The sequence below is a fragment of the Neofelis nebulosa genome, chromosome 15, assembly GCF_028018385.1.
Source record: "Neofelis nebulosa isolate mNeoNeb1 chromosome 15, mNeoNeb1.pri, whole genome shotgun sequence".
Taxonomy (NCBI): domain Eukaryota; kingdom Metazoa; phylum Chordata; class Mammalia; order Carnivora; family Felidae; genus Neofelis; species Neofelis nebulosa.
In genome coordinates this window covers 73,212,003-73,234,865 of record NC_080796.1, presented here as the reverse complement: position 1 = coordinate 73,234,865, position 22,863 = coordinate 73,212,003, and the positions used below count along the sequence as shown (strand labels likewise).

The 22,863-nt window shown below is 53.9% G+C and overlaps 1 long non-coding RNA gene across 2 annotated transcripts; it reads left to right on the top strand.

The window, feature by feature from the left end:
• Positions 1 to 17,031: 17,031 nt before the first annotated feature.
• Positions 17,032 to 20,470, top strand: LOC131496526 (uncharacterized). Of its 2 annotated transcripts, none has more exons than XR_009254532.1 (2): positions 17,032 to 18,161; positions 19,771 to 20,470. It is a non-coding gene; the product is annotated as an uncharacterized LOC131496526 (long non-coding RNA). The 2 variants fall into 2 exon arrangements; XR_009254531.1 differs by having other exon boundaries at positions 19,700 to 20,470.
• Positions 20,471 to 22,863: the final 2,393 nt, after the last annotated feature.

The window sequence follows — 22,863 nt, the reverse complement described above, 5'->3', positions numbered from 1 at the left end:
TTTGAGACAGAGAGAGACAGAGCATGATCGGGGGAGGGTCAGAGAGAGGGAGACACAGAATCTGAAACAGGCTCCAGGCTCCGAGCTGTCAGCACAGAGCCCGACGTGGGGCTCGAACTCATGGACCGCGAGATCACAACCTGAGCCGAAGTCGGACGCTTAACCGACTGAGCCACCCAGGCGCCCCTAGGGTTTCCCTGTTAAACGTAATGTTTACGGTTAAGGCATAGAAGGCATTTTAAAAGTATGTTCTTATTGCCATTTTAAGGGTTTTACCATGAATAGCATGTTAAAGTTTATTCTTTCACTTTTATCATCTGCGGTGAGATCATCTGGTCTTCCCCCGGTTTCCTCTATGAATAACAAACACATTAATAGATTTCCTCATATTGAACCAGTCCTGTGTTATCGGAATCAACCCCAGTGGATGTATTATTCTCTTAATGTGCTATTGTTTGATAACAGTTTTATTTGGGACTTCTGAATCCTTATTCGTAAATAAAATTCTCCTGTATGTTTTTAACGTTTACTTGCTTATTTTGAGAGAAAGAGAGAGCACACAACGTGTGTGTGCAGGGAAGGGGCAGAGAGAGAGGGAGAGAGAATCCTAAGCAGGCTCTGCACTGTCATTGCAGAGCCCGATGGGGGCGGGGAGGGGGGGGTGCTCCATCCCACAAACCGTGAGATCATGACCTGAGCTGAAATCAAGAGTCTGATGCTTAACCGACCAAGCCACTCAGGCACCCCAAGATTTAAATTATTTGATTATAAGCTACTTAGAGATACATAAACATACAACTACGTAAAAATGGCTTGTGCTTATGGCTTTTATACCATAAGCCACGAAACATGCATAAAGTAAATAAGAACGAGGCAACAAGACAGCAAGGAATGGTTATTCAAGCCTACGATTTTAACCTAACGTGATGGCTGTTTTCGTTTGGCTAAAACGAAATCATTAATGTGAGGATCGTGGGGGAAAATGTAGCTTCCCAGCCGGCTCTAGACTTAATGTTGAAAACTTTCCAACGAACCATGGTAGTTCATCTAGGTTTGTTGCAGAAGGCTTGACTGATTCATTTACCAGTTCAAGCCGGTCAGTCTCCACCCTGACCGAAACTCTGCCAGCTGGCAGCTGATAGCTGCACAAGATCGTTGTACACACTTGGAAAACAAATCGACATGGTAGCTGAGAGCACTGCTCTGGACGCGCCTATCTACTTACTACTGGAATCGTAGAGCAAGAAAGTTCTTCGCTGAGGATTTGCTACCCTGGGGGGCATCGATTATCCTTGTGCTCGTGAACTTTTGTGAGCTGTGGCCACAAAGACAGAGTCCCATACCGCCGCCTGTAAGCCAAATCTGCCCCCGCCAGCCACAGACCGGGGACTTCTGGGTTTGGCACACTCGGTGGGGAGGGGAGGTGTGGGCAGAAGTGGGCAAGGGTGCCGGGCACCAGCTCAGTGGGTGACCAGGACCCCAAAATGATCGAATCCATCTTTTTCCAGAAACTTCTTCCTTTCATCTATGTATAAAGCTTAAAGCAATTCATATTGGATGGAAGAGTTTAAAGCTTTTGAAGATTTCTGTGGTGTCCGTTGACAGGTTTCCATGATTTCTTCCTAAGAGCACCTTCGGCAACGTTCAGTTTCTCTGCCCCACTCCCTGCCAGGAGAAAGAGACGTCGGTGCCCGAGGCGGCCTGGGTTGGTGTTCCCTGACCTGGGGGACGGATGGGGATGCCGAGGGCAGGGAGGACATTTGGAGCCCGAGCCCTGAGTCTGCTCCCCAGCGTTCTCACAGGCTCTTAATCCATCAACTCAAATTGTCATAGTCTTTATCAGCAATGACAGAAATGGATATTTTGTAAGTTTAGCAAATGCAGTAAGTTTTCCGCTCAGGGATTTGCTCATCTAAGAAACGGATTCTTCGGTCAAGTATCTTTCAGCAAACAGATTCTAGACGGATTGACCTGTGGGCAGGTTGATGTGAACTTTACCGCTTATGGGCAGGAAATGCGGCTTTGGGGCCAAGCTGCCCGTGTGAAACCCGCGTGCACCTCCCGGCGGTCTGGAAGCAAGCCCTGGGCTTCCGCGGACCTCAGTCCCCTCGGCCGTAAAGGCGGAGTCATCAGAGGCCTTTCCTCGCGGCCTTGTGGCAAGAGTCATCGTGTTAACACCCTCGCGGCGCTCAGGGAGCGCTGGCCTCGCACGGGCCCGGTAGGTGCCACCATTGGCACTCTCCCCGGCCCCGTCCGGTGGCCCTTTCCCTGCCTGTCTCCTCTAGGTGAACCGCGCACATCGCGGTCCCCTTCAGGACCACGCTCCGCTCCCTGCCCTCATCGTGTTCTCCTGTAAGACGCTTTCACCCTGACGTGAACACGGCCCTGGAAATGCTTTTCCTCTAAGGTACAGGATCCGGCACGTGCACACATTCCTGTCCCAACTCTCGTCGGGGGAAAGCACGAAATCTAAACATTCTGACAGCACCTGCCAGCCCCTGAGACTGCAAATGCAGTTTGAGATTTACCCTTCCAGGGGCAACAGACCCAGACAGGAACATGCCACACGGCTGGCCCAGCCTGATGCGGAGGAGGGAGAAGGGTCATGTGGGGCCTCGTGGGCAGGGACACCCTGCCCAGTGGAGACCGTTTCTCTGTGGCTTTCACAGACCGCAGAGCTGGAGCAGAAAGTCCTCTCACCGCTGCTGGGTGCTCCCACTCGCCTTGGACCCCACGGGCAGCGGGCAGACGCCTGTCAAACACAAGCCATCCTGTCTGGTTCCCTGACCCCTGTGCCAAGGGCTCAGCGTCCAGAAGACAACGTCCTGAGAAATCCAAATACACGTTTGCGAAGGAAAACAGCAACACACAAAGATAGGAAAGCAGAAAAAGGAAGAAAAAGAAAAACCCTAACCAGAGACCTCCACACATATTTGGTCTTCCCAAACGCAGGAAAGACATAAGCGTTTGCAAAAGACCGGAGCAAGTCAGAGAAGAAAGGAGGACTCAGATATCAGAGTGTGATGGGGGAGGGGCAGGGCTAAGAAGATAATCAGGGAGAAAAGGGATTCTTCTGCAGAATTTAAAAATGCAAAGAACAGGGGCGCCGGGGTTGAGATTCTGACTCTTGATTTCGGCTCAGATCATGATCCCAGGGTCGTGGGATCGAACCCATGTTGGGCTTTGTGCTGAGCGTGGAGCCTGCTTAAGATTCTCTCTCTTTCCCTCTGCCCCTCTCCCCTGTTCGTGCTCTCTCTCTCTCTCTCTTTCTCCCTCTGTCAAAAAAAAATACAGCAAATCCTTAAAAAATGCAAAAGAACAGAATCAACACTACAGGAAACCAAATAGTGACGTGGGGACAGGGTGAGCAGAAGAGAAAAGTTAGAAGAACAGCGTGAAATCACAGTAGAGACCGAACATAGAAAACTCGGTCCCCGGAGAAGGGATAGAAGGAACGTCCCCAAACCATTGTTCTTGCTAACAGAGCCCCCCTCGGCTCAGCGGTCAAGGACAGATGGCTGTGCCCCTGTCACCACGGTGGGCATGTGACCCTATTCTGGCCAGTGGTGCGTAAGAGGAGGTCACATGGGGTTTCTGAGGATGACCTCCATCCCGATAAGAGGAAGGAGGGGAGAGGGGTCCCTGCTGTCGTGGCTCCCCGGCTCCTGCCCCTGAACCTCTGTGTGAGAAGGGGGGGGGCTGGAAACCGACGGAGCCACCCCCGAGCAGAGGTCAGGAGATGGCCGAGGCTGACCCAGAGCCCCGGTGTCGCCGAGTGCTGATCCAAACCCAGTGCAGTTTACCTCTCGGCCTAGAAATTACCAGGGAGCCACGAGGGTGTCACAGCCGCGGGAAGGGGCAGGTGCTCACGGGCCGAGTGACGGGGGCTGACTGTGGAGCCGTTGGCCCGTTGGTTTCTACTTGCCAGTGACAGGGGGCAAAGGAGTGGCTGGAGATTTGGTTGCACGTGGGGGTTGGGACGAGGTTTTGGGTTTCTTGTTCAAGATGTTCATAAACCGTGTAAACGCATGCGTCTCCTGTCCTTCCCCAGAACCTTAAAACTACAGGAAGTCTATTTTAAGGGTATAAATCACAGCAGAGAGAGACGGGGAGACACCTGACCAGCAGACCAGAGATGCCTGGAGTCTCAGAGAGAAGGAAGAGGGCTGCCTGGGTCGGCAGAGCCCGACCCCCGACCGGTTACACGAGGACCTCTGGGGTAGTGTCCAGGGAACGGTTAATGACCCCTCACGGTGCGCCCATTACGCAGCCAGGGCCGAGAGCACCCTCCTGGAATACACACGCAGCACAGCTTGGAGCCGTCCGCCCGGAGGAACCAGCAGGGACTCTGGGCTCAGGCCAGCGAGGAACAGGAGGGCTTCTCGGGGGAGACAGGGGCAGGGCCAGGAGGTCTGTGCTTGGAAGGGCCCGGGCCCACTGCCCACTCCAGGCACAGAGTGTGATGGAGCTTGGAAGCCAAGAAAGCAACGCTTTTCTAAAAACCCCCCAAATGCCCTGCAGAGAACTCCAGCAGCCTCCTGGCTGTGGCACTCAGGGCTTCCCCAGCCGAGAGCCGCCTCCCTGCCTGCACCCTAGGGTGGAGCCTGAGGACTCACAGGGCTGCCTGGCTCCTTTTTACGTTAAGAGGAAAACCAGGGGTCACCACACACCTGAGAAAGGCAGGCAAATGAGGATCCAAGGATCCTTTGCAACCGCTGGCCAGTGGCCCCAGGGGGTGCATCAGGGTGTTAAATCCCTGTAGCCCAGCGGGGACCCATTCCATGAGGTCTCAGCCTGAAAACTCCAGAAACAGCCTGAGAAGTGTTATCTAGAGACACAGAAGGAACCACGAGACAACCGAAACCAGAAACAAGACATGTGGTTGCCTCTGGGAAGATGGATTGGGGCCAGCAGGACCCTGAGGGTTGTAAGTACGCGTTTGCTGTCCCGTGCATGGTGTGGTGCACTGTATATTTACGCTCTCGTATAGCTGCTACGTTTGATCACACACATGCTAGAAAGAAATCCGACCAGCCTGAATGTGCACCTGACTCACTTGGCCACCTTCTTCAAAAGCAGATCCGGTTCGGGAGTTCTGGAAGCCTGGGATCACAGGACGTAGGACAGAGTAATGCGGGGACAGTAGAGTCACTGGCAAGGGCAGGGTGTGGGGACGGAAGGCAAGGACGCCCTATCCAGTGGAGGGAGGCTGACCTTTGGGGACCCTGGGCAGGAGGGCAGCCCCAGCCTGGGGCCTCAGTGTGAGGGTCTGCAGGACCACTGATGCTGGTAATTGTGAGATGCTAGAAAATACATGTGTCGTCTCTGCCCTGGGTTCCCTTGGAATTTCCTGGGTGAGAGGAGTGTCTTTTGTCCTAACAAAGTGGCTCTGGGAGGGCTCCTGGGTGGGGGCTGGTCACATCAGAAAGACAGAGCCCTGATTAGAAGCTGCTAATCTGTTTCTCCAGAGAGGGGAGAGGGGCTGGAAATGGACTCAATGATCCATCGTGCCTGCGTTGAGGAAGTCTCCATACAATCCCAGAGGTATGGGGTTCTAGAACTGCCAGGTGGGTGAATAGTCAGAGGAGTGGGGGGAGGGGCTGCCTGGACAGGGCATTGAGGCCCTGCACCCCTTCCCCCTCACCTCACCCCACACATCTCTTCTGGTACCCTGTATCGTTGCCTTTAGTAAGCTGGTGAACAGTAATTATTTTCTCAGTCTTGTGAGCTGTTCTAGCAAATTAATTGAACCCAAGGAAGGAGTCACGGGAACTTCTAATTTATAAGTGATCAGTCAGAAACACCGGAAACACCTTAGATGTTTGCTGGCCTCTGGAGTGGGGGGCGGTCTGGTGGGAGCGAGCCCTTGCTGACAAGGGAGCATAAGGCAAGCTGAGGGCCAAACACAATCTAGCCCCCTCCTTATAGGTATCCATACCACCCGCCCCCCCCCACCCCAAGTGGGATGTGTGACATTCTTCAGGGTCTCCTAGTCACCCAAGGACAAAGGAAAGGACAGAAAATAAACCGCTAACTGGTAGAGATCACAGTCCTGCAGGAAGTGAGTCTCTATCACTTTGCAAATGTCTTTGTAAATTACAAGAAAAAGGCAATCCCATCAATGGCCTAATCTCCAGAAACCTATAGACTCAGTTTCCTGGAGCCTCAACATCACCCTCCCCTGCACAGTGATGTGGGAACAAAGGCAGAAAGAAATGGCAGGTGAGATTACATTTCCTTCTGACCTGAAGCCCATCGACAAATACTGGTGGCAAAGGCAGAGCGTAACATTTCTCCAGGAAGCCCCTACTGTCCTAATGTTAATGCCTCACTAGAGGGAAAACAACCTTAGCCTGACCACAGCCTGACCACTCTTATGACCACGGCGTCATAAGAGTCCTCTTTAGCAGATGAAAGTCCTTCTGGAGGCTTCCCTTTGGCCTTTTCCTCCCCCAACTCCATAGTACGTAACTACTCAGTCCTCACAACCCCGGTGCAGCCCTTCCTACCCTTAGGTCCTGTCCCTGTGCTTTACTAAAATCACCTTAAAAAAATTTTTTTTTTACATTTATTTACTTTTGAGAGATGGAGAGAGACAGAGCACAAGTGGGGGAGGGGCAGAGAGAGAAGGAGACACAGAACTCGAAGCAGGCTCCAGGCTCCGAGCTGTCAGCACAGGGCCTGATGAGGGGCTCAAACTCACAACCTGTGATATCATGACCTGAGCTGAAGTCGGACACTCAACCGACGGAGCCACCCAGGTGCCCCAATAAAATCCCTTTTTGCACCAAAGATGTCTCAAGAATTCTTTGTTGGCCCTCAGCTCCAAACCCCCCCCCCCCCCCCCATTTCCCAAACCTCATCATTACCCTGTGGGATCTGACACTCTGTCCATGTAGGTAGTGTTATAACTGAACTGAACTATAGGACAGACACCCGGGGTCACAGCACAGTGCTTGGTGCGGGAGAGACACCTGTCCCCTCCATGCCTGGTGTCAGAGTGCTGTGAGTGGGGCAGCAGGGAGGTGAGGGCTAGGCAGAGACACATGGTGAGAGAGAGAGAGAGAGAGAGAGAAACATGCCTGCCCAGTCATGCAGAGCAGTCGAGCTGAGAAGCAGTAGTTAGTGAGGAAGTGACTCAAGGCTACAACCACCCATCACTCACAAATGCCACAGGATGTCCTGCTCAGGGCACACCCAGGGCCTGTATCCCACACAGGTTCCGGGGGCTGGAACCACACTGAAGCCACTTGGGTGGCCTCTGTCCTGCAGCTCTGGGCTCCCTCTGCCTCCTCCTGTGGTCCCAGTGATGAGGGAGCGTAAGGCCAGCTGAGACCCGTAAAACCCCTTGCTAACCCCTCCTTCCCTCCTTGGGTGGGATGCGGGTGACATTCCTCAGGCACTCCCCACTGCCCAAGAACAAAGGAGAAGGGAAAAACAATGGCTAACGATAGAGATCACAGTCCTGCGGGACAGGAGTCTCCATCAGTTTGCTACTGTTTTAAATATTTACAAGAAGGCTTTTTTTTTTTTTTTCATTTCGTTGTCTGATTGCTGAGTCTGGGACTTCCAACAGTAGGTTAAACAACAGCGGTGAGAGTGGACATCCCTGTTGTGTTCCTGATCTCAGGGGGAACGCTCTCGGTTTTCCCCATTGAGGATGATATTAGCTGTGAGCTTTTCATGTAGGGCTTTTATGATGTTTAAGTATATTCCTTCCATCCTGACTGTCTTGAAGGTTTTTATTCAGAAAGGATGCTGAATTTTGTCAAATGCTTTTTCTGCATCCATTGACAGGATCGTATGGTTCTTATCTTTTCTTTTACTAATGTGACGTATCACATCGATTGATTTGAGAATGTTGAACCAGCCCTGCAGCCCAGGAATGAATCCCACGCGATCATGGCGAATAATTCTTTTTATATGCTATTGAATTCGATTTGCTAGTATCTTGTTGAGAATTTTTGCATCCATGTTCATCAGGGATATTGGCCCGTAATTCTCCTTTTTCGTGGGACTCTGTCTGGTTTGGGAATCAAGGTAATGCTGGCTTCCTAGAATGAGTCCGGAAGTTTTCCTTCCATTTCTATTTTTTGGAACAGCTTGAGAAGGATAGGTATTGACTATGCTTTAGATATCTGGTAGAATTCCCCAGGGAAGCCATCTGGCCCAGGATGTTTATTTGTTGGGAGATTTTTGATAACTGATTCCATTTCTTCATTAGTTATGGGTCTGTTCAAAATTTCTATTTCTTCCCGTTTGGGTTTTGATAGTGTGTGGGTGTCTAGGAATTTGTCCGTTTCTTCCAGTTTGTGGCATATAATTTTTCATAGTATTCTCTGATAACTATTTGTATTTCTGAGGGATCGGTTGTGACAAACCCATTTTCATTTGCAATTTTATCTATTTGGGTCCTCCCTTTTCTTTTTGAGAAGCCTGGCTAGAGGTTTATCAATTTTGTTTATTTTTTCAAAAAACCAGCTCTTAGTTTCATTGATCTGTTCCACTGTTTTTTGTTTTTTGTTTGTTTGTTTTTTGCACTGTTGGTGGGAATGCAAACTGGTGCAGCTGTTCTGGAAAACAGTGTGGAGGTTCCTCAAAAAATTAAAAATTAGAACTACCCTACGACCCAGCAATAGGAATTTATCCTGCTAGGAATTTACCCAAGGGATACAGGAGTGCTGATGCATAGGGGCACTCGTACCCCAATGTTTATAGCAGCACTTTCAACAATAGCCAAATTATGGAAAGAGCCCAAATGTCCATCAACCGACGAATGGATAAAGAAGATGTGGTTTATATATACAATGGGATAATACTTGGCAATGAGAAAGAATTAAATCCTGCCATTTGCAGCAACGTGGATGGAACTGGAGGGTATTATGCTGAGTGAAATAAGTCAGCCAGAAAAAGACAGATACCATATGTTTTCACCCCTATGTGGATCTTGAGAAACTTAACAGAAGACCATGGGGGAGGGGAAAGGGAAAAGAATACTAGTGTGTGTAACACTGTATATTAGCCAATTTGACAATAAATTATATATAAAAAAATAAGGTCGGTTTTGTCTGATGTAAAAAAAATTATAAAGTTTTCTACGCTCTTTAAGAAAAAAATATTGACAAGAAAAAAGGCGATCTCCAGAAATCTATAGACTCCATTTCCTGGAGCCCTAACAGCACCCGCCCCTCCGCAATGCTGTGGGGAACAAAGGCAGGAAGAAAACGTTGATAAAATTAAATTTATAACCTGCAGCCCGTTGATAAATACTTGAGGCAAATACAGAGTAGAACATTTCTCCAGGAACCCTACTGTCCTAAGGTTAATGTCTTACCAGAGGGAAAACAACCTTAGCTTGACAACAGCAGGACTCTGGTATCTTATATGAGTCCTCTTTAGCTCAGCAAAGTCCTTCTGGAGGGGCGCCTGGGTGGCTCAGTCCGTTAAGCGTCCGACTTCGGCTCAGGTCATGATCTCGCTGGCCCTGAGGTCAAGCCCTGCGTGGGGGTCTGTACTGACAGCTCGGAGCCTGGACCTGCTTTGAACACAGATGTCTCCCTCCTCCACACATGCTCTGTCTCTGTCTTTCTCTCAAAACTAAATAAAACATTAAAGGTTAAAAAAAAAAAGTCCTTCTGGAAACCTCCCCCTCCCTTTTTATTTACCTCCTCCAACACCTAAGTATATAATTAATCACTCCTCAGGACCCCAGTGCAGCTCCTTCTGCCCGGGCTCCTGGGCCTCTGGTCTTTCTAGCCCCAAGTCCCTCCAGACCTTGAGAAGCCACAGTGGGGGAGAGGGGAGGCCAGGCCTGCCCCAGGCCAGCCTCTCTCTTTCCTCACACCCCCAGCCAGAGGAAACAGGCCTGTGGCTGCAAGTCAGAAGCCTCTGAGGTCCACAGAGGCCCTTTGCCGACCACAGCCGCCCCCCTGCACAGCCTGCGTCACAAACGGGCCACAAACAGGCCACAAACGGGCCACGAACGGGCCAGCGCCTCCAGGGCGGCCTAGACCCGCAAGGTTGCTGACCTCAGAAGCCCAGACTGGTCTCCCCACAGGGCCCGGGGACCCTGAGAGACGGTGAGCTGGAGGAGCCCCGGGGAAACCGCTCTCCTTCCCCTCGGGGCTTGAAGGCCATTCTCCCAGGGCAGCTTCACGGCCACTTTCCTCCTTGCTCTCAACCACCCATCAGCCATTCCGGCGACATTTCCTCACAACCCAGAGAAGCCCACCGGTGCCCGCTCCCCATGCAGGAGACCCACACGGGACACCAGCCCTTCCTGCCCTGCTTCCTTTGTCACAGGATTCTGGTGGGTCTGGGCTGGGCGGGTTCTCTGCATCTCTCTTCGCGGGGTGGGGAAGGACAGACCATGACACCCCTTCAGGCCTCTGCCCACCCCAGGGGCGCAGGCCCCATCACAGGGTCCTTCAGGGAGAGGGTGGGCTCTATGGATCCCCAACTGCAGCCCCTGAGAACGTGCCCGTGGATCTTTGAGCCCCCTCCATGGGGACACACAGGGGACAAGAGACCCAGAAGGAGAGTTAACTGGGAAATAGCTCCCCACTCGGAGGGGTCCATCCCAGTCCCTTACACCTGAGAGGGACCCCCCGCAGCCCCGTTGCCCACCTGCCCCCAACCCCTGGGCTAAGCCCGTCCCTCCCACTCGGGTTGAATATCTGCTCACCCCTCCAGAAGCAGCTCAAATGACCCCAGCAGCCTGCCCCAGTGCTCTTGCCCTCCCCCTTCTGGGGGGATCCCCAGGTTGGTGGCAGGAGATCATGATCCTGAGCCCGAACACACGCCCTGGGCAACATGGCTTCTGTGGTGACCCGTGGGCTTCGGGCTGGAAACCCTCCTGGACGTGCCGTGGCCACAGTCAGCTGCTGGGAGAGTGGCTTTAGGACCAGACCCAGTGAGAATCTCATCTTTTTCACTCATTCCCTGCGTGTCCCGGGACAAATGGCTCCATGGACCTGAGCCAGTGAGCTCTCAACACGGAGGGATTTGGAGACGCTCCAGGGGTCACTGGGTTAATCACCGGGACTGTGTGGGGCCAGTGAGGTCACCAATGCTCCAGAAAGCCTCCAATTGTATCCAGAATGCCCGTCTCCAGGAGAAACCTCCTGCGTCCGGAATGTGTTGGCTTTACTCCTGAGCAGATTCCCAGCAGCTCCCCGTCCAGACTCTACATTTTCCCTTTTTCCCACCCTGTACTTCCCTCTGCCTCCACTTTCCAGGTTCATGGTCCTTGCCTCGGTTTCTTTGAGGAAATGTCCCAAGAGCCTCCGTATTCTTCTGCCTCTGAAAGTCAGATTAAACCTGTCCCACGTGCTTGTGTGAAATCACCGGCTGAGCAGCCCCGTCCTGTCCGGGAGGGTCCTGGTGAAGAATCGGGCTGGGACCCAGAGCGGGGCTCCCCTGGGAGAACCTGGTCCTGTTCCTGGAAGGGATCCTGAGCAAGCCTCCCGGGAGGGGAGCCGTGTGGACCGCAGACACAGCTGTGTCCCTGGGGACCCGGGGGAAGGGGCCCAGACTCGCTGGGGGAATGGGTGGTAGGAGGAGGCTGGGAAGTAGGTCAGTTCCACAGATGGATCAGACAGAGTGGGGACGTCGCGCCTCCTGGGGAGCCCGGCCCTCGTCATGTTAAGGGGGGCGGGGCACAGGCCTCGAGCGTCCCCGGCGGGCAGGGCCCTGTGCAGGGGGCTCCGCGCCTTCTCCAGGACCCCCTGTGGCTCCGCGGTTCTCTCCTCCCCACCTGCGCTACAGAGGTGCGGGCACCCGCACCAGGACTCGTGGGAAGAAGGTCGGGATCCGAGTGGGAGGGGCCGCAGATGACAGACCACAGGCTCTGTGACCCGCCTTGTGTGCACCCCCAGAACAGGCCAACGCGGCCATCCCGTTCCTGCTGCCTACGGAGGTGGTCCAACTGGAGACAGGCGGCAAGGGCTCACGTCTGGGGACGGGGACTTTGGGATTCGTGAGGACACAGGGAGACTCCTGGGGGCCGGGGCGTCCCTGTCCTGACCCCTGCTGCTTATGTGGAGTGTTTCTTTAACTCATTCACCTATAGGTTTATGCTGTGATCTCTCTGTATTATTCCCACAACTGGGAAGGTCTTTTTTAATTTAATTTAATTTTTTATTTTTATTTTATTTTATTTTATTTTTTTTTAAAGGGAGGGTCTTTAACAGAGAACACTGTGGACAACTTTTGAGCATAAATTGTTCCCAATATTTTTGGTTTTTCTGCCTTGGGCTTTATTCACAGATGTGAGTGACGAGGAACATGCTGGGAACAATTCACACTTCTCCCTACTCACCGCCCTTGTGTGTCTAGAACACCAGTAACTTGGAACATGAGCCCCAGGTTTCTGAGCTGCTTGTATTTTCTCTTTTCTGATTTTCTACACTCATCCCTGAACATGATCCACTGGAAAATCCCGTCATATTTGGGTGGTGAGACCACTACATTTTGCGGAGAGAGGGTCCCTGAGGGAGAGACTACCAAGGACTCAGGGGGGCCTGGGGGAACCGGAGGGGCCACGGCCCCCTTCTTCCAGAGCCTGTGAGGACCTGCTGTCCCTGCGGACGAGGAGCCGTGCACGTCCTTTCGTTTGGGGCCACTCGTCCTGCTCCACAGCAGCAGCTCCTGTGCCACCGGGACCCAGAGCCAGCCCCCCCCCCCCGGGGCAGGAACAGGTGCACGGGGTGGGGGGTGGGGGGCAGCGGAGCAAAGACGCACCTCACGCAGGGGGAGTAAGCAGAGGGATGGGGGAGACAGCACACAGGCAGGGGTGCGGAAAGGGGGTGAGAGCTGATTTGGCTCCAGGGGTGGGAGGGGCAGAAAGGTCCAGGGACTCACAGAGAATCCCTGGGAAGGAGAAGCATCGCCATTGGGGGGGGGGGGGGGGGCTAGATTAGAGAGACGGGAAGGGACCCCGAAGGCCTGGTCTCAGCGCGGAGCTTTGTCCTGAAAGTGGCGTCTCCCAGGCAGGCGACGAGCCGACACTGGCGTAGCAGGAGCCCATAGCACCTCTGCTCCAAAAGACAGGAGTGAGAATTCCGCGCCCCTCATGCCGGGAACCCCGGATGAGAGCATTGCCGCTCTTCCCGCTGGAGTCGGACCCTGAACAGGTCAGCAGGGACCCGTCCGCTGCGTCTCCCCCATTTCTCTGACCTCGTGCCCCGCCCCACTCTGAGGAGCCTCCCGCAGAACTCACCCTCCCCGCTCGCACCCGGAGTCCCCGATGCAGGCAAACCGGGTGCCGGCTGTGGACACGCTGAGCGACAGCGGCCTGGCCGGGCCGGGCCGGCCTCTCCCTCCAGCCCCTTCTCTCTGTCCCCACAGGGCAGCTCCTGGACGCCCCCCCCCCCCCCCCCCCCGCTCCTGTCTGGTGACCCCTGTTTGGTCTCAGCGGCAGGACCACGAGCAGGCACCGACCGCGAGCTGTTCAGGGTGCACCGTCTGCCCCCAACCGGACCCTCCCACGGTGGACTCCTTCCTTCCACGCCTGCTCCTGAGCTCCTACTGGGTGCACAGACCCCTGCAGGAAGCACCCAGCCCGGGCTCCGCCCCCTTCACTGTACTGGGAGGAGAAAGGCAGTGGGCGGTGCCCACAACACAGAGGGGGAGGGGCTCTGGAGCAAAGAGCAGGTGGGGGGAGGCTCAGGGCCTGGGAGTGTGGTTTCAAGGTCACACCAGGAGGTCGGGGCGGCCTCCCCAGGACCCCTCTGAGAGGAGACCAGAGGAGGTGAGGAGTGACCGTGGACATCTGGGGAGCTGCTCTCCGGGCAGAGGTGACATGGCCTCAGGCGGGACCTGGGCTGTTGTGTTCCAGGAGCCAGAGGTCAGGTGCCCAGAGCATACGTGAGCCCAGACAAGACAGTTGGGAGATTGGGATCAGACAGGTATCAGGGAGCCAGATCGGGTCCATCCTGACCTACAATCCTGGGATCCCAGGGCCAGAAGGGCCTCGGAGCTGCCCCATAACCCACCACCCGCTGGACGGCTGAGGAACCAGGGAACAGGAGGGACGCACGCCCCGAGGCACCGGGAGAGAACTTGCCCCCTGAACGCCTTTCTCAGACCCGGGTCTGGCCGGAGCTGACCTGGCCTGGCCCGGTGCAGGGCTGTGCCGTCCACCTTCAGGGTCCAGGAGAGACCTGCTCCCTGGGCCCTGCAGGCGGGGCTGGGAGACCGGGCCGCGCGCGGCCGCCGCTGCAGCTCCTTCCGCCAGGGGGCGCTGCCGGCACAGCTTTGCCCGCAGGCCCTGCACCTGCTGAGGCTGAGACTCAGGGGCGCCCCTGGCCCGCGCCCTGACCCTGACCCTGACCGCAGCCCAGCCCGTGCTCAGGGCCCTTGCCAGCCTCGCTGCCCGGGTCTCCGTGTCTGCCTCCGGTTGGGCCCCGGGAAGAGGCCTGAGGGCAGCCAGCCTGGTTTGCAGGGCGGAGGGGGGAGGGGGATGAGGAAGGGCGGCCCCGGGGCGGCCTGGGCAGGTGCAGGGTGCACAGTCAGCTTGTCCCCCGCGCTCCCTGGGGCTGGCCCTTGTCGGTCCCTCTTGTGTTTGCCGCTGCGGGTCCCCGGGGGCTCATTGGGAGCCAGGGAACAGGGCAGGGGGTAGGAGCGAGGGCAGCAGAGTAGAGAGCAGGGAAGAGTGGGGTGACAGGCGGCCCTTAACCTGCCAGAACCACTGGGAAAGGTGCCATGGCCCCACCCCTATTCACAGGGCTTGTCCCTCTCAAAGACAACAGCCCAGGAAGGGGAAACTGAGGCACCACAGGAAAGGGCCGGTTGCCAGGTGCCCTCCTCTCCTGCCCCTCATTCCTGTGTGTCCTGGATGAGAGTCGTGTGGGGGACGCCCCCCTCTGGCCCTGCTCTGTGGACACACTGGGTTTCCTGGGTGGAGGGGGGGATTGCTGCTGCCACAGCCCCCTGATGAACGCTGTAGGTCCGGGCCACACCCGCCTGCACACACCTGCTGGGAGAGCAGAGGCGGCCCACACCTCGTCCACCTCACTGCTGGACAGCTGACGACAGGGACGGGCAGGACAGGGCGATGCAGGCGGAGGTCAGCACAGGGTCTCTCCAACCCAGGAGCCCAGCGCCTCCTCTCTCTCCTGCCCCCACCCGGCCTGGCTCTCTGGGCCTTGAGGCCTCCCCTGCAGATCTGAAGTTTGGTACGTCTTACTAGCTGGCCCGAGGCTAAGAATAAGGCATCTCTCAGGCTGACTGTGCCCTGTGTGCAGAACAACCAGTGTCCCTGGACCTGAGGTCCCAGAGCTGCGGGTGGGGTGCCCTCAGGGTCCTCAGTCTTTCCTCTTCAAATTCTTCCCTCCTCTGCCTGGATTCTGCTGCTAGGTCAGCCCCCTGGCCCCCCGATGCTGGGAAGGGGGTGCCCACGGGCCGGCCCCACAGGTAGGTCCCGGGGACGAGGCGGTACCGGGTTCTGGTACAGGTTCTGGTCTTACCAGTTTGCAGACAGGAACGAGAGTATGGACACAACATTAACAATCACAGGGAAACACTATGTGTGACTACACATTAATCCATTTTAAAATGTAAGTGAAATACTGCCTTTCTAGGAAATCGTATTGGCAAAACTCTTTTAAGAAGGGGCAGGAATCCTGGCGAAACCCACTGACTTATAAGAAGTTAGAAAGGTGGCTTCTGGGCACCCCTCGTGCAGCCACCCTCAGGGCTCTCTGAGAACGGTGCCTAATGCAGGGGTCACACTCTGTGTGGCACCACAGTGGTGTGGTCTGGGGGCAGGGGAGCCAGTGTGGATGTCTCCGTGTCTCCAGGAAAAAACCCAGCAGGACTCCCTGGACGGCTCCCTGTCCCCACGGGGTCCCTGACCCTAACCAGGAAGCCACAGTGACCGTTGGGTGGCAAAGAGGAGAGAATCAGACTGGGGGAAGACCGTAGCAGAGCAGCTGTCTCCCCGTTGAGAAATACTCATGTCATCATTTCCCCGAGGCTGGAGTAGGAAGGAGGCACAGCTCAGAGAGAAGAGCATTATTTCAAATAGTGGCAGTGTTTCCAGCCCCCAACTGGAGGTCGGAAGACTTTGCGTGGGGCGGGGGAGGGCAGTGAGAGCCACAGAGGGTCCCCTGCTTTGTGCGTCCCAGAGGGGACAGCGTCTCGGGGCTACTGGGACCCTGTGTGCACTTAGTAGCTCTGAGCTCAGGCTTCTTACCTGGCCTCCCCGAGCCTCGGTTCCTCACAGGCAAAAGCAGGGTAGGGTGACCCAGACTTGGTAGCCTGGCTCCCGCCCTTGGCCCCAGAGCCCCCCCCCCAGGGTGGAGAGAGGGGCTGAGCTCTGCAGTCAGACCCCCTGGGTCCCCAAGTCTGGTTCTGCCACCTTTGGCCCTAAGATTTGGGGCACATTGTCCCAGATCCTGGAACACCGGCTGTCTGCTGTCCCTTCCTGAGCTTTGTTTTGCCTCACCCGTCAAATGGAGAGAATGACACCTAAGCCAGATGTTACTTGGGACATCAAATGACCCAGTGCAGCTTCCGAGCAGGGCCTGACACGGGACCCAGCTCCCTCGTGCGTGTGGAATGACATGTCGTTTCCTTATTGACAGTTTTTCTCATGATCCAGCAGTTTGCGAATAGAGAAGGGGTTCCTGTGTGGCCTGAGGGGTTGAGGTGACACAGGGACGGCATCCGCTCCTACGGGCCCCCCGCCTCTGTCCTCTGAGCACGCAAAGGGCAGAGATGCGTGGAGTGAGCAGAAACAGGTCGGGTGCACGAGCAGGAAGGACAGTCGTCCTCACAGGTGCAGACACATGCAAATAAGATTCTGCTCGCCCTGTTTGCCTAGCAAAGGAGCACAGTCGGGTCTGTTTTGTTGACAGTCCTGAGTGCGGGGACACCCAGCACACCTGCTCCACTTCTGCCCAGCCCCCGGCCCTCCCTGTGCCCGTCCCCCCCAGCCCCCTGCCCCTATCGCCCTGGCTGTCCCCTGCCCTCCCAACGCTTCCTACCCCCCACCCCACCCCGCACTTTGCATCTACTGCCAAAAACTGGTGGCACCAACCGGCCTCCCCCCACCTGCTGAGCTATAGGCGTACGGATTTGAAAAATAAGTTTTTGTTTTTTTGATGAGAATAATCCATGTTGATTATTTAAAATTCGGAAAAGCATAGAAACTGACACAGAAGAACGAAAACCACTTGTTATCACGCCTCCCAGAGCCAATCTTTATTGAGTCATAATAGACACACAACGTGTGTGACTGTATGCACGTTGTGAAAATGTCACCACACGAGGACAGTTAGCACCTCCACACCTCGCGTCATGGTGGTGCCGTGACACTTAGGATCCGCCCTCTCAGTGCCCTTCTGGTCTGTAGCGCAGTGGTATTTTCTTTTTCTTAATGTCGGCTATTGTTTTTTTTAAGTTTGTTCATTTTGAGAGGGAGAGACAGCACGAGCAGGGGAGGGGCAGAGAGAGAGGGAGGGAGAGAGAGAAGCCCAAGCAGGCTCCTCCCTGTCATCGTGGAGCTGGATACGGGGCGAGGACCCACAGACTGCGAGATCGTGACCCGAGCCGAGGCTGGACGCCCAACCAACTGAGTCACCCAGGCGTCCCTATAACACGGCAGTATTAATTCTAGTCACCAGGCTGTGCCTTAGATCCTGCGACTTACTCATTTCAGCCCTGCAAGCGTGAGCTGCCTCCCCGCCCCAGCCCGTGCTGCTGGCAACCACGCTCTAGTCTAGGGCCGGGCGTTCAGCTTTTAGTCTTGCTTTTTTTTAAAGTTTTTATTTAAATTCTGGTTGGTTAACACACAGTGTATTGTTGGTTTCAGGTGTACAATGTGGCGATTCAACGTTTCCTTATGTGGCCCCGGTGCTGATCACAGGTGAGTGTAACAGGTGTGGATCCACACGTAAGTGAGCGCATTGAGTCTGTCTTTCTCTCTGTCGCACTTAGTTCGCCTAACACATGGCCCTCGACGTCCGTCCGTGTGGTCATGAAACGGCCACCTCCTTCTTTTTGTGGCTGACTAGGACTCCCTATGGTGTGTATGTCCCGTGATCTGCCCATCCCGCTCTGGACCCTGGGGTGCGCGCGCATCTTGGCTGTTGCGACTATGCCGCCGTGAATGTGGGGAGGGGGCAGAGTCTCTGAAATCTGGATTCCAGTGCCCTCAGGTAAATACCCAGATGTGAAACTGTGGGGTCGTATGGCATTTCTATGTTTTAGTTTTTTGGGGAAACTCCACAGTGTTTTCCACAGTGGCTGTGCCAGTTTGCCCCTCGTGTCTTTGCTCGTTGCCCCCTGTGTCTTTGCTCGTTGCCCCCTGTGTCTTTGCTCGTTGCCCCCTGTGTCTTTGCTCGTTGCCCCCTGTGTCTTTGCTCGTTGCCCCTTGGGTCTTTGCTCGTTGCCCCTTGGGTCTTTGCTCGTTGCCCCTTGGGTCTTTGCTCGTTGCCCCTTGGGTCTTTGCTCGTTGCCCCTTGGGTCTTTGCTCTTTGCCCCTTGTGTCTTTGCTCGTTGCCCCTTGGGTCTTTGCTCGTTGCCCCTTGGGTCTTTGCTCGTTGCCCCTTGTGTCTTTGCTCGTTGCCCCTTGGGTCTTTGCTCTTTGCCCCTTGGGTCTTTGCTCGTTGCCCCTTGTGTCTTTGCTCGTTGCCCCTTGGGTCTTGGCTCGTTGCCCCTTGGGTCTTTGCTCGTTGCCCCTTGTGTCTTTGCTCGTTGCCCCTTGTGTCTTTGCTCATTGCCCCTTGGGTCTTTGCTCGTTGCCCCTTGGGTCTTTGCTCTTTGCCCCCTGGGTCTTTGCTCGTTGCCCCTTGGGTCTTTGCTCTTTGCCCCTTGTGTCTTTGCTCGTTGCCCCTTGGGTCTTTGCTCTTTGCCCCTTGGGTCTTTGCTCGTTGCCCCTTGGGTCTTTGCTCTTTGCCCCTTGTGTCTTTGCTCGTTGCCCCTTGGGTCTTTGCTCTTTGCCCCTTGTGTCTTTGCTCGTTGCCCCTTGGGTCTTTGCTCTTTGCCCCTTGTGTCTTTGCTCGTTGCCCCTTGTGTCTTTGCTCGTTGCCCCTTGGGTCTTTGCTCGTTGCCCCTTGGGTCTTTGCTCTTTGCCCCTTGTGTCTTTGCTCGTTGCCCCTTGTGTCTTTGCTCGTTGCCCCTTGGGTCTTTGCTCGTTGCCCCTTGGGTCTTGGCTCGTTGCCCCTTGGGTCTTTGCTCTTTGCCCCTTGGGTCTTTGCTCTTTGCCCCTTGGGTCTTTGCTCGTTGCCCCTTGGGTCTTTGCTCTTTGCCCCTTGTGTCTTTGCTCGTTGCCCCTTGGGTCTTTGCTCGTTGCCCCTTGTGTCTTTGCTCGTTGCCCCCTGGGTCTTTGCTCGTTGCCCCTTGTGTCTTTGCTCGTTGCCCCCTGGGTCTTTGATTCCAGCTACGCTACTGGGCGGGAGGTGATTCTGTGGTTTTGATTTGCGTGTCCCTGAGGAAATGCATGTTGAGCTGGGCCATCTGAGTGTCACCTTCAGAACAGTGTCTCCTCAGGGCCTCTGCCCATTATTTAGTCAGTCGCAGGCATTCACATACAGTTCCTCTGGGTACGTTTTCCTGTACATTTTAAAATAAAATGAAAACAAAAAAGCTAGCCTTTAGATAAAGTACTGGTCTCCAAAGTGTGTTATATGAGATGATCCAGTGAGAGATGCAAAGAAAATACAAGAATGTCTATCTATACTTTCATTTTGATCAGGGAAAAAAACCCCACTTCGAGCATGTAATAGAATTTCACTGGCACCCTGGCCTGATCTGTCTGTCACCCAGTGACAGTGAACAGCCCCGGGAGGAGCCCTCCCACCCACTGGCTGGACTCCAGATTCTTGCTGTCTGGGGGGCACGGATATCACTGACCGAACCAGCACAGAAAGGTGGCATTGCCAAAAAAGATCCCCTCCCAGGATTCATGGCTTGAAGACGGCACACCTAAGCGAAGAAGAAGAAAAACCAGAGCTGGCTTGTCCCACGCCTGGCGTGAGCTCTCCGTCTGCACGCTATGATGCAAAACAGACCACCAACTGAATCGGACAAGGCGCTCATCACAGATTCAGACTTCTTTAGATCTCCAGGATGAGATCTCTCTGACTAGCCCCCAAATGTATTTTTAACAGACCGGATGTTTGTTGTGACGTTGCCTTAAAATAGACGAGGAATGTAAACAGTCTAAGCTTCCCTACCTTCCCCTGGCCTGAATCCTTGAATTCAAAAATCCACACTTGCACAATATTCAAGAAGACGGAAGTATGGCAGTGCCCCTACTCCCATCATACGTCTCTTCTAAACCCATTCTGAGCCTTGAGGGATTAGCTAATGTTGTACGAAGCCATCACAAACTGTAAGATCTTAACATATTGTTTGTTTCCTGGGTATGGATATCTTATATTTTCTAGGTTGTAATTTTTGGTGTATGCTTTGAAATGTGCAATTCCCAAATTGACAAATATATTGTGAGATTGTCTGCTTAAAATCTTTTAACATACGTTTTGCAATCTTGCCATAAATGATGAACCACCAACATAGACTTTATTTCTTTGCCTCTCTACCTCCTAAAGATTTGGAAGGTTAACATCCCACTTTCAATTTTTTTAAAGTTTATTTTATTTACATTGAGAGAGAGAGAGAGAGAGAGAGAGCAAGAGGGGGAGGGGTAGAGAGAGAGAGTCCTCAGCAGGTTCTGTGCCATCAGCGCAGAGCTCGACATGGGGCTCCATCTCACCAACCTTGAGATCATGACCCGATCAGAAATCAAGGGTCTGATGCTTAACTGACTGATGCTCTGGGCGCCCTTCCTAGTTTAATTTTAATTTTACTAGTGGTGTCTTATAAATAATAAATAAGGAACTTAAAGCTACTCTGTCTCTTGTTATCGACGCTACGAACAGACCTCTATTTCCTTTCCTGGGTTTTGTGAGAACGAATCCCATTTTCTTTCTCCTACTTCTCAGTTTTTGCTGATGTAACTTGGGGTTTTACACAGTTTATACTTCTTGAGTCTTGTGTACTTCGTGTCTTCCTTTCCAGAAATTTAGAAATATTAGAATTACACGTCTGGTTCCCTAGCAGCCGGGAGGCACGTGCTGAACTAGACCCATGCTCAAGTTTCGCTACGAGACAGAGGTTGAGGGTCAGGATCTTGCGTGCTGAGCTGTGGGTCGGACGTGGAAAGCCTCAGGAAAGTGGGAGCTAGGGATGTTTAGGCTGCTAACGTTATTCTAAAGCAATGTTACAACCAATATCTGTGTCCTTTAGAAATATAGTAGTGCCCCCTCACCCACGGGAGATGCGTCCCGAGACCCCCGGTGATGCCTGAGGTCACAGAGTCCCAAACCCCATGGAGACTGTATTCGCTCCTGTGCACACACACCTGTGATGAAGGTTGGTTTACAAGTCAGGCACAGAGATTAACGATACTAACGAACGAAAACAGGACAATCATAACCATGTACTATCATAAAAGCTACGTGTATGTGCTTTCTCTCCCAAAATATCTCACTCTCCTCCTTCCGAGGATGTTGTCAGATGATAAAATGCCCATGTGATGAGGGGAAGGGAGGCGAAGGACACAGGCATTGTGATATGGCGTTAGGCTACGGCTGTCACAAGCAGAGTCATCTGCCTCCCGACTGTGATGACGGCAGAGAGTGAAACCACGAACAAGGGGGCCTACTATACTCTCTGTACTCTGGACTCTCTACTGTACTCTCGTGGGCTTCCGTGAGAGAGATCTAATCGTGGTGACCTAAACAAATGATGGGGTTGTTTTTCTCTGGTGTTCAGAAAAAGCCTGTAGGCAAGCAGGTCAGGGGAGGAGTGGTGACTCTGCGAAGCATCGAGGTCCCAGGCTGCTTGTATTTTTCTGTTCCTTGGTGTGTGGCTTCTGTCCTCAAGGTCGCAAAATGGCTGCTGTAACTCTAGCCATCTTGTTGCAAGTTCCAGATGCCACAAAGAAGAAAAGAGGGGGAGGGTGAGAGGGCTTTTCCTCGAGCTCCCCCCACGGAATTCCTGTATTTCATCAGCCCTCCCTTGTCGTACAAAGGTCTGGGAAGTGTCAGTTTCCAATGGTGTATGTGAGTTCCCTTTTTTTCCACAGCCTTGTCAACACTGAACATGATTATCCTGACTGTCAATTTGATATATGGAAGTGGTATTCTCTTCCACTTCTTTTTTTTTTTTACGTTTATTTATTTATTTTGAGAGAGAGAGAGCATGCACATGAGTGGGGGATAGGGAGAGAGAGAGGGAGAGAGAGAGGGAGACAATCCCAGGAAGGCTCCACACTATAAGCACAGAGCCCGGCTCGGGGTTTGAACTCACGAACCGTGAGATCATGACCCGATCCCGGAATCAGCAGTCGGATGCTCAACCGACTGAGCCCCCCAGGTGCCCCTCTCTTTCATTTCTTATTTCGGTGATGATCCGTGAATTTGAGCATGTTTTTGGAAGTCAGCTTGTTGTCTCTGGCAAAAAGGAATTTGTGCAGGGAAAAGCCTCCTCTCTTCTCCACCGTCCGTACACCCCCTCGCCCCCCCATCCCAACTGGCCACACAAGACTTGACTTGTAGAGGGTGTTCAGGCCTGGGGACGTATGACAAGTGGACTGAGGCAAGGCGGACAGGTTCTGTGACAAAGCCTCTGAGGGAGAAACCGAGATTCTTCTGGACAGAGTCAAATTCAAACTAAGGAGAAAAGACCAAGGGAGATGCTTGCTGGGCGGAGTCACGAACTCTGGGTGAGGAGAGACAGAGAAGTGGTTGTTTACGAGGTTCTGGGAAATTTGATTCCATTCCCATATGTGGTTCCTGAGGAGCCAGTCTGTCTGGGGTCATGTCCCCAGCGGGGAGGAGCGGCCATGGAGGGAGG